General features: G+C 37.2%; 1 protein-coding gene and 1 pseudogene across 1 annotated transcript in view; one reads left to right on the top strand and one right to left on the bottom strand.

Moving 5' to 3' along the window:
* Positions 1-12,142, bottom strand: part of ZNF804B (zinc finger protein 804B) — a 514,753-nt gene that overhangs the window by 160,520 nt on the left and 342,091 nt on the right. The gene's annotated exons all lie outside the window — the stretch shown is intronic.
* On the top strand, positions 4,669-6,132 carry LOC144233761 (60 kDa heat shock protein, mitochondrial pseudogene; annotated as a pseudogene).

Here is a 12,142-nt window from a genome sequence, read left to right as displayed (position 1 = left end):
CATGAGAAAATCGGCCAATTTGCTGAAACAATCCTTTCCATGAAAATGAGAAATCCATTTCCATATAATAGGAAGTCACATTAATTCCCTGTGACTTAGGTCCTTACACAAAAAATTGGAAAAAATGATGCTTTTTGCATGTTTCTCAGAGGTACTCCAGGTAGTAATGAGACAGTGTCTTTAGAACACTAGGCATTCCCTGAGGAGACATACAATACAAACTCAAATTACCACTCCATTATGATTTATCTTTGCTTTATATAAGCTGTTTACCATTAGCAGCATTTTCCATGTAGAAACCTTTTATATTGCCGAAGTGCATTAGCCATGATGTTTATTTCTACTCCTTGCTTGTAAAGGGTCGGAGGCTACAAAACAGAACTCTCAACTGCATTAGGAGCAACTATTGTCATCCAGCACTAATTTGTCCTTCCTTAAATGACTTCTATACAGCAAGCAGCTTCGAAAATGTGAGCAAGAGCTACCAAGGGACAAGTGAAATACAACACAGCATTACAGGAAAGCTAGTTTCCAATTTCATGAAGGCAAGGGAAGATGGGCCTGGCTAACACTGTAAAACATGCAGAGACAAATAGCACACACTCTCAGCCCTGTCCAGCCTTATGTGCAAGGAGCTGAGGTCCCTTTTGCACCTTCTCAGCAAGTCAGGCCTCAAGGAGCTACCATTCTCAGTCACGGGGGCTCCATCACCAAGAGTCAAGCTTACTATCTCTCACCTTCAGGGCCCAAGATAGTCTCATCCATTTTTCCCCCCTGCTGAGTATATCTGTTGCACTGGTTCTTTTCAGGTTTCAGGGCTGCCATCTTAGTTTATTTACCTCACCTTTCCTTGAGTATTCCAGCTGCCACCAGCTACCTCCAGGCTGCTTTCCTGAATCTGAACTCTTCTCTACCTTGAACTCATCTAGTAAACTTGTATCTGACTCCTGTCTCAATTTCAGAACCTTCTATCATTTAAGGTAAAGTATTATAATGAAGCAATTTAAAACACTGGGGTGATGGCCAAAAGATGGCACTTCCAATTGATGACTGTTCTTGACTAGCTGCAGGATTCTCCAGAAAATTGTTTCTTTAATTTGCACCTCCTTCAGCTGTAAAGTAATAGAAATAACCCTTCCCTCTCCCCCTCTCCGGGGGATGGTTGTTAGGAATAAGAGACAATGTAGGCAAAGTGTTGAGCAGTGTCCATCACTAACTGTAACAAGTAGTAGTTGCTGTTGTTGCAAAATTTGGCTTCATTCTAGCCTTGAAAATCACATCTTTTAAGAGTATATAACAACAAGGGCCCCTGGGGGGGCTCAGTCAGTTAAGGTGTTAGGCGTCCGACTCTATATTGGCTCATGTCATGATCACACTGGTCATGAGATCAAACCCCATGTAGTCCTCTGTGCTGACAGAGGGAAGCCTGCTTGGGATTCTCTCTGTCCCTGTTTCCTTCTCTTTCTGCCCCTCCTCCTCTCATGTTCTCTTTCTTAAAATAAATAAACATTTTTAAAAAGAGTGTACAACAACACAATAATAGTAATAGTAGCTAACCTTTGTTGAGTACTCCCTAGGTATCTGTGCTAGTGTAAGTGCTTTACCTACATCAACCCATTAATTCTCAAAATAGTCCCTTAAAATAGAGGATGGCCACCTCCATTTTACTAACAATTCAAGTGTGGCACAGAATGATCACATAATGCCTATGTTACACCAGTGAATGGGGGAGCTGGGGCTCCAATCTTGTATATTTGGCTCCAGAGCCTGTGTTCCTGGTCCCTATGCTACAATGGTTCCCTAATGCATTCCCTCCCTTGAACCTGTGGGCTGCTATTTTTCTTTTTTGCAATGTCTTCCCTTTCAACTTCTAGGTTTCCATATCTTACACATTGTTCAAGTCCCACTTCAAGTTCCTCCTTTTCCAGAAACACTTCCAGATCTCACTGCATTTATTTTTTCTGAACTCTAATAACTCTGTATTACATAATATGTTACTTAATTACACACTGCATCATATTATTTTAAAAACTTTCTCATGCATGTTGTTTTCCCTTCATATCCTTCTAGAAATTTGAAAGCCACAACTTCTTTACCCTTCCTATGCACACACAGTACTGAGTCAATTTCAGTACTTTTCTCAATGAATACATGGAGATGTTTACATATCGTAATCTTCTGCATAATACAGCTTTCCCTGTATAGTGCCATTTCATGCATTTTATATATGCTATCTCATTTGAAATTGCATGTAATTATTCATATACAAAATTACTAAGTATTTGATAGGTCATGTTATCAGGCTTGAATGGAAAGCAAGCTGACTATCTCTCTGGAACCCCTAATCTAACCCAAACACACAATTCCTGAGTCTTCCTAAGAAGAATGAGGAGCTGTGACAGATAAAAACAATATTTTCTAAAGTCTGGGAATAATAAGTTTGATGATCTACAGAATAATTAGATAGGTCCATTTTTTTATTTAAGACGTTTTGAGAACTTATAATTTTCTAAGAAGACAATTTCCTTAAGCATCATACATAAGTAGAGCTCTTACCACCAGGCAATTTCCTCTGACATTTTCTTTAAAATTTCCCATCTTTCCCCTTTCACCAGATGACTCCTCCTTACAGCTTTTGGTGTTTTGCTGAGTGCTTCCTTCCCCCTCCTCTGTGATTATAACCTCTAACATGGCCAGGCGGTTATAAAGTCCACTCTTTAATCAACATTTGTCCATGTGAGGCATAATTGGTCTTTTCATCTTAGTAGTGATGATGAGCTGTCTATGCAGGATGGCAATATTTTATTACTTCTCAGTAATATCTGCCCTCTAAAATTGAAATAATTTAATGTTTGTACCATTTTGGCAGCCTTTCTGATTCTCAAATAAATTGTGCTAAATATAAATCCATGTTTACTGAGAGACCTCCCACAGTGTTGAAGATATTTTGATTATCTTTGAAATTAGAACAAAGCAGACTTAGATATTGGGCTTTTAAAATGTAATTCTCTGTACAAAGTGCAGCATAAAGTCAATTTCAGTTCTATGTTCCTTCAAATCAAACATCTTCACAGATAGGGGAACTTGCCTTTATCCTTTCTAAGGAGGGCGGACAGCATTCGAAAGCCATACCACTTCTGGCTTCCTGACCAGGTTCCTAACTGTCCAAAGAAGGGAAAATTTATATAATGTTTCCTTATGCTGCCATATAGAAAATATAAATGCCTCAGGTGACACATAGTTGATGTAACAGTTCTTCAAGCTATAGAATATATCTATTTTATACTTGGGCTTATAAAAGGAATTGATAAAACTTAATCCCTCAGTTCCTAAACTACAGGAAACTGATATAACAAAATTTCTTACATTTTGTTCTCTGGTAATAAAACACCCAATTTCCTACAGGAAAAGAAAAACATATATGAATGCTCCTGTGCCAAGCAGTGGGCTACACAGTTTTCACAGATTTTACTTAATTTTACCTTAGATACTTTGGAGAAATTTTAAGCCTGTTCCATGGGTCAGTTAAATAGGTGACTATCTTTTCCTGTGACAAATTGTGAGGATCACAATTTTTAACATCAGGTTGTTGTTTTTTGTTTTTTAAAGGGCCTTGAGAAATATTCTAACTGTGACAACATTAGGGTTACTCAGTTGTAGTTGTTGAACTAGGTCAGGGGAACCCATAAAGGGGCCTGTCTTCTTGCTGTCCCATTTCACTGTAGGGGAAGATCTTCTACCCACTGAAATGAAAATCACCTCAGTTTCTTAGTTTTTCCTGTCACTCTGGGGAAACAAATAGTTATTCCTCTTGCTTTTCATTTTCTTCATTCATTTATTTTTAAATGTTTATTTATTTATTTTTGAGGAGGGGAAGGGCAAAGAGAGAAGGAGTGAGAGAATCCCAAGCAGGTTCTGCCCTGTCAGTGGAGAGCCTGACGTGAACCAAGAAATCATGACCTCAGCTGAAATCAAGAGTCAGGTGTTGAACCTACTAAGCCACCCAGGTCCTCCTGCACTTCTTTCTTATTGAAAATATTCGGTGTTTTAAGTATTTTTTCCCCCTCTCCCCAGCTTGGACCAGTCCCAGCCTGGTACAACTGTCAATGAAGATACTTCTTCTCTGTTATTCATTTCACTTCCTTTCTTCTTCACGGAGGTATTTTTGAAGAGAATCTTCAAAGCCTTACACAGCTGGTGCAGTTATTAGCTGTATCAGAGTATTCTCCAGGGTAGGTGTATAGTCTCTGTTTCCTTCCTGGATGTATTTGTGTTGCTTTCAGAGGTACTTTCTCTAAGTCACCTTCTATATTACAAGTCCCTTCATAAGTCAGTGCCTCCTCCAGTAGGCTGCTTTTCCACCTGGACTACCTGCTCCTCTCCTGGGTCCCTTGTGGTTGAGGTCATCCTCCACGGACATGTCTCTTCAGAATGCCAGATGGGCCACAGTGTTCTAACATGAATTGCTCAGGCTGCCCCAGGATAAAGGACTCCCCCACCCCTGCCATTGAAATGCAACCCCATCCTCTTTACTTTATGGGCAGGTATGCCCTTCCAGTTAATCTTTTGGTTTTTGACTTCCCTTGGTAAAAATCAGATACTAATGCCACAGGAATCTATTTCATAACATCTCAAGATATAAGGTACCTAGTATGGTTTGTTTAAGGCATGAAGTTTGATCAAGGTTATATTTCTCCATATTTTATTAATATATCAAAAGGTCAGAAATGTGAACTCCAAGATGCATATGTTTTATCGAATGAAAGGAAAATTTCTAGTGTCTAGTCCATTGTGCCTTCGCCTGAAACTGCCAATGCTCACCATAAGCCCTTGGTCATAATTGTTGAAGACATTGATGGAGAATCTCTGAGTGCATTCATTTTGAAATTAGCTCAAAGTTGGTCGTCAGGTTGTAGTAGCCAAAGTTCCAGGTTTTGGAGACAATAGAAAGAGACAGCTTAAAGACATGGTTATTGCTACCGGTGGCACAGTGCTTGAAGAAGGACTGACTCTAAATCTTGAAGATGTTCAGACTCACAACTTAATATAAGTTGAAGAGGTCATCGTGACCAAAGATGATGCTATGCTCTTAAAAGAAAAAAGTGACAACTGTCAAATTGAAAAAAGATATTAAAGAAATATATCAAACAGTCAAATATCACAATTAGTGAATATGAAAACGAAAAGCTCGGGGCGCCTGGGTGGCTCAGTCAATTGAGTGGCTGACTTTGGCTCAGGTCATTATCTCACTGATAGTGGGTTCAAGCCCCACATCGGGCTCTGTGCTAACAGCTAGCTCAGAGCCTGGAGCCTGCTTCAGATTCTGTGTCTCCCTCTCTCTGGACCTACGTTGCTTAAGCTCTGTCTCTCTCTCAAAAATAAACAAACATCAAAAAAATTTATGAATGAGGGGTGCCTGGGTGGCTCAGTCAGTTAAGCGTCCAACTTCGGCTCAGGTCATGATCTCACGGTTCATGGGTTTGAGCCCCGCATCGGGCTCTGTGCTGACAGCTAGCTCAGAGCCTGGAGCCTACTTCAGATTCCGTGTCTCCCTCTTTCTCTGACCCTCCCTTGCTCATGTTTTCCCTCTCTCTTTCTCTCAGAAATAAAAACATTTTAAAAATTTTATTAAAAAAAAGAAAAGGAAAAGCTCAATGAATGTCTGGCAAAACTCTCAGACAGAGCAGCTGTGCTGAAGGCTGGTTGGACAAGTGATGCTGAAATGACTGAGAAGAAAGAGGTAGAGTTGTCCTCAATGTTGTAGGAGCTGCTATTGAAGAAGGCATTGTTCTGGGAGGGGGTTGCGGCCTGCTTTAGTGTATTCCAGCCTAGGATTCAATAACTCCACTAATGAAGTTCAAAAAGTTTGTACAGATTATTATTAAAAGAACATGCAACGTACCTACAATGACCATTGCTAAGAATGCAGGTGTTGAAGGATCGCTGATAGTTGAGAAAATTATACGAAGTTCCTCAGAGGTGGGCCATGACACTATGCTTGAAGATTTGGGGAATATGGTGGGAAAAGGAATCACTGACCCAACTACATTTATAAGAACTGCTTTATTGGATCCTCCTGGAGTGGCCTCTCAGTTAACTACAGCAGAAGCTGTAGTCACCAGAATTCCTTAAGAGAGGCACCCTGGAATGGCATGGGAGGTGACATGTTCTAATTCCTGGAATAGCACTTTATTATTATTAATGAATAGTGAGAGGAAGCTCAAGGCAGTGCTCCTCAACAACAACTTCAGAAATGTCAGCTGAAAGACATGACTGAGGAAAAGGCTGACTGATGTTTAAGAAAATCATCATACACGTGCCTGGGGAGCTCACTCAGTTGAGTGTCATACTCCTTGACTTCAGCACAGGTCATGATCCCAGGGTCATGGGATCAAACCCTGAGTCAGGCTCCACACTGAGTGTGGAGGCTGCTTAAAATTTTCTTGCACTCTCCTCTCTTCACATTCTCTCTCTAAAATAAAAGTTTAAAAAGTCACTCTCACCATCAGTTCCTGGTTTCAATTGATGACATTTAGTGGTTTGCTGCTGTCACTGTCCATGCCTACAGATAATTTTGGGTTTTTAAATGAAAACACATTTGTATACTCCTGCTAACTGAATGCAAGAGCCATGTACCAACGTACCACTTTCAACACAAATCACTGGGGCATTTTTATGACCACTTTGCTAAAATCAGGATTTTAGTGCTTGCCATCCTCAGATGAAAACCTAAGAAGCAGCCTCTCTATGGAAAGCAAGAATAATTGTGTAGAAAGTAGCTAAATATCCAATTATGTTACAACCTTGGGGTAATTAAAATTTGTTTAAAGTTAAAAACAGAAAACAAAACAAAACAAAAAAACAAGAGCACATGTCCTGGAGCCCCAGGTGACAGACCTGGGTTCAACTCCTGGCTCTGCCACCAACCTGCCAAATAATCATGAGGAAGTTACGGAAATTCCCCATGCCTGTGACCCTAATCTGTGGATGGGGACTCTGATGGGTGGTAATATTTAACCTCATCAAATAATTTGGGGGTATAATACATATCAATGTCTTAGCACAGTTCCTAGCATACAATAAGCACTCAGAAAGCGTTAGCTACCACTTACATATGAGTCTGGCATCTACTATATTATTCTCCATATTGGAGACCCAGAATCTGACTAGAAAGAAAAGATACGTTTCTGCTCTGTTTCTGAGAAGATTCTATTACATTAGTTTTCTTGAGTACAGCACATTTATTTCCATTCCTTTCCTGTTTCCCAAATGACTTGTGGTCATTTTTAATAAATGATAAACATGAAATAACAATATTAAAATAAGGATAAAGACCTAATGTCATGTAACTGAGTGAAGTTGATAATTATATCCAATGTGTAAACCAATGGAATTTTTGGAAACTGACTATTAATTTTAACTCCAGACATAATGGAAGCCATAATGACCCAAGAAAATACAATTCTGTTTAGTTCTCATCCCACAAAGAGTTGTCACTTTGCTGAGTTACTTGAACTTCTTCAAGTTTTGAATAGATGAGACAGTCTCTCTATAAAACTTCAAGTATAAAGGAATGTGACTAAAGATTAAAAAAAAAAAGCAAAAAAACAGCTTTTAAAAGATCCCTTTTGATAGTGCTGTCTTGAAAATATGCGGAGACTAATATTCAAATATTAACAAAACCAGGCGCTCTCAAACTTCAGCACGTATAAGAAGCACCTAGAGATGGGGGTACCTGGGTAGCTCAGGAGGTTAAGTGTCTGATGGTGGATCAGGTCATGATCTCATGGTTCATGAATTCAAGTCCTGCATCAGGCCCTCTGTTGACAGCTCAGAGCCTGGACCTGCTTCAGATTCTGTGATTCCTTCTCTCTCTGCCCCTCCTCCACTCATGCTTCCTTGCTCTCTCTCTCTCTCTCTCAAAAAAAAAAAAAGGCTAAAAAAGAGAGAAAAAGAAACACCTAGTGATTAAATGAAGGTTCCTAGGCCTGTCCCTGGAAGTAATGGGGGTGCAGTGTCCAAAAATCAGCTGTAGATGGCGCTACAGTGAAATTTGCTGCAAGGAGGGCTCAGACCACACTCAGAAGCACTCAGCCAAATGTGGGCACAGCTGCTCTCACTTGGCACCAACCACTTAAGAACCACAGATAGGACTCGATTAAGAAGTTCTCATTTCAGTGCCTCCGACTCTCTTTGGAAGGCTCCGATCTTACTCCTACTACTTCTAACAAGAGAGTTAGTTTCAGAGATAAATGCGTACTTTCTAATGATGCATCAAACGCAGAGACGATTTAGTTATTTAGTAGAAAATACAGGCATTTCAGTATTTAGTAGAAAATAAAGATACTCAGAAAATATCTTTAATTACAAAATGCTAATATCCAGTAGAAAAGTATAAACAAAGTCTATGAAAACGGAGGGGGCATTAACGTATTCTACACAAGAGAAAAGGAATGACCAATAAATACATGAAAAGATGGCTGACCTCATTATTAATAAAATAAATTCAGACTGAAATAAACAACAGGTTTTTTTCTTATCTATCAGACTGGGGAAGGAAAAAAAAGATGTCTGTTAACATATTCATAATGATACACAGATGGGCAAAAGGGCATTTCCATACACTTTTGTAGCAGAGAAAATTGCTACATTTTCACAAAGGAGATCTAGCAATATGATTTATTTTTTATAAGTGCTACATTTTGACTAAGCTTAACAACTGCACATCTTAGGGCTTGAACCTGGAAAAAATAACTCTGTAATATACAAAAATGGTAGTTTGGCAATGTTCATCAAAGTACTTTTTATACTATGAAAAAAAAAAGAACTTAAATGACCAACAACTAGAATTGGTTAAAAATTATAATATTCAATACAATGCAATATTATGAAAATACTAAATACTACAATGTGTAGTTATCATGTCCATAAATATGTCCACAAAATATTTAAGTGCCAAAAGTTATGAAAACATATGCATAGTATGATCCCATTTTTTCTAAAGAAAACCTGAATGCATGGTGTAGAAAAAAATCCTGAAGGTTTTTTTCACCATCTTTTTTTCACCATAGTAAATACAAATATTTGTAGACAAAATAAAAATGGACTTTAGACAATTTTTCTTTTATCTTTAACTTTTAATTGCTTGGATTCATCATCAGAAAATACCATTACATCTTTTTTCTTAAAATATATTAATTAAAATTAAAACATATGTGATTTGACCACATAAAATATGTGATTTGTATAAACCAAAAGTATGTTATTCAGGAGTATAACACTATGGCTTTCCTTCGGCACCAAAAAGAACTACATGTTAGCTGGGTTTACATTTTCTTCTCTTAACTACTTCCTCAGATATCTAGCTGAGGTAGAAATATCTGGGAGTTACATAAAAATCAAAATTGAGTGTAAAGACACATTCTGACCTGTACTTTTAAAAGTACTATATAACTTTCCCAAGAAGGAAATATCTTGATCATTGAGACACTTTCAGTATTTTTTCTTCAGTGCCTCAGAGACTTTCACTCAAAATAACTCTACCTTGAACAATACAATAACTGGGGAAAAAACTGTTCTGGGAATTGTGCTCCTCCAATGTTGTAAGAAGAAAAATAGTCCAAAAAAAATAAACCCAAGACCCCCCAAAAAATCACCACTCAATTATTTTTACTCTCACACTTTCTTGAAGAGCTCATTTCTGAATTTTTAGAAAGCTTTTGAAAATCGATATCAATATTTACTTATCTCCTCTAGTGTTTTCCCAAAATGAATAATGTTTTGAAGTAAACATTTGCCTTGACACAATATGTATTTGAGCTAGAGATTGTTTTGTCTCTGGTTAACTTATAAGCCGCTCAATTTTTCAGAATCCATCACATACAATTGGGAATTATGATCATTATCATTATTGAAGTTTCTTGTCTTTGCAGACTGCTTTGCAATTTACAAAACATTTTCACACACAATGCATTCCTTTCATTTTTGTTTTCTGACATTCTTGTGAGGTAGGGAGAGCAGGTATCATTTTCTTGAGAGAAATATGAGTTACAAAAGGTAAAGCTATTTAGGTAAGTTCTATTTATCATGTCACTATCTCCATATACAAGTGGTGCTTTAACAACCTACAGGTCTTCATGTGGGATCACACAGTGTATAATTTACAGAAAAGGCAGAAGATCTAGTCTCAGATCTTGATGATTAAAGAATCCATGGACTAGGAATCTATAGAAGGAGATGAACAGCTGGGTCTTTATGGGTTCCATGGTGTCACCAAAAGAAAATTGAACTTATTTTTTTAAGAAGTAAAAATCCTTAAACTAAAAACCTTTAAATTCCAACAGTGACACATACGATTTTAATATCTTTGATAACTAATCATATACCCTTATTAATATTCTTGTTTACAGACATGAACAAACTCCAGAAATTATTTGTAAGGCAAGTAAAGATTATTAATAAAACAGAAGCTCATCAATCTGTGTCGGGATTACTTTGTGTATTGACTAGAGACGGGTTTTTAATGCAAAACTGGCATTAGCTTCACTTCCCATAAGTTTCAAGACTGTTTAATCTAATATTCCCCCAAAGGGTATTCCATGACCATGGAATCATCAAGAAGCTCCTCTTGAAAAGAGATTTAGAGCTGACTAATTTTAGAAAGCCCATTCTATGACATTGCCCTTTTAGACATTCAAAAGGAAAATTGGTATACTATAGATGACCAGAGAAAGGAGTGGATGCAATATGCACTGACCTAGATTTTTCAATTCCTTCTCATAAAATCTATTTTCTTCAATGGTACCTATTTAACATTTCATGGAACCAGAATACCAATATGTTAACCAATATATTACTGGAGTCTTTTTTTTTTTTTAGCCCAGAAACAAACTAATTTTGAAATAATAATCAAGAAAAATATCAGCTATAAAATACATTTTGTTCTCTCTTAAACATTGTAGGATACTCATTTTAAATTATCTTAGGTTATTGGGATTTCAGAATAGTTCTCTAAAATGAGTAGTTGCAGTCACTTGGGAGCAAAGGAGGCAGACACAAAAATACTGAGTGTTGTAATTTTCTCATTCTGTTCTATAACAAACATATCAAGACCTAGAGACATGCAGTGGAGGAAAAAGAGGTACCACTCATTACTCTAGAAATAGCAAAAACTTACACTTTAAGCATTAAAAAATAGTGTGCCCAAGTGTTAAATTTTATGTTTTAATTAAAAAATTTAAGCTAAAACTGGGGCCAGGTTTCTTCCTTCTTTAATGAAACACTTAACAATGTGTGATAGTAACCAATATTGGTTAAGTAAGACTATTAGGATTTTTAAAATGAAACTGAAAAAACAGAGATTGATCTTGGTAGATATTGGTTTCTTTGAACAAAAGGATTAAGGAGAATACCAAAAAAATACAACTTATTCTGATAATTTCTATTTATTTATAAAATGTGTGGTTCTTTAGCTTGTGTGTGTATGTATATATATATATGTATATATATATGTTTATCATATAGATATATTCATATTGATATCTACATCTATATGATATAGTAGAATATGTTCATGTGACCACTTCAGGAAATGGACTGCTTCTTTTTACAATGATTTTATTATATTATAAATATCATATCATATAGTATACCATTAAGTTGTTAAACATCTATTTAACTCTTCTCATTGGTGCCATTCACAGATGTGACAGCCAGCTCATCATCAGAATCAGGCCTCAGTTAGACACCTCTTAAGCTTAAGAGATCAGGAAGAAAGCCAAGTAGTTTCCCTGACATCTGTCAGAATGACAACCAAAATTAAACACAGCTGGAAAGAACTAAGCAATCTTGTCTCTAGAGTTTTCTTATTGAGAAGAGGGGAGGTCAATCATGATGCCAAATATTGGTCATGGGAGCAATAAAAAACACAACGCTATCCAACCAGTCCTGGAATGCCCTACAAATGTGCACAAAGAGAAGAAGGATGCTTAAAAGAGAGCAAGTCTTTCTGGGTTGAGACTGCTTCTCATATTTTCTTCAAGGACCTTGATGTTCTCAAAACCCAGAAAGTTGTACTTTAGGATTAGCAAACAGATTCTTTTGCGCATTTGGTCCTAAATAAAAACACAAATCCTTGCTGACC

This window comes from Crocuta crocuta, unplaced genomic scaffold (assembly GCF_008692635.1).
Source record: "Crocuta crocuta isolate KB4526 unplaced genomic scaffold, BGI_CrCroc_1.0 scaffold165, whole genome shotgun sequence".
NCBI classification, from domain to species: Eukaryota; Metazoa; Chordata; class Mammalia; order Carnivora; family Hyaenidae; genus Crocuta; species Crocuta crocuta.
The sequence above is the reverse complement of the archived record's forward strand: the minus strand, read 5'-3'. Positions and strand labels throughout refer to the sequence as shown.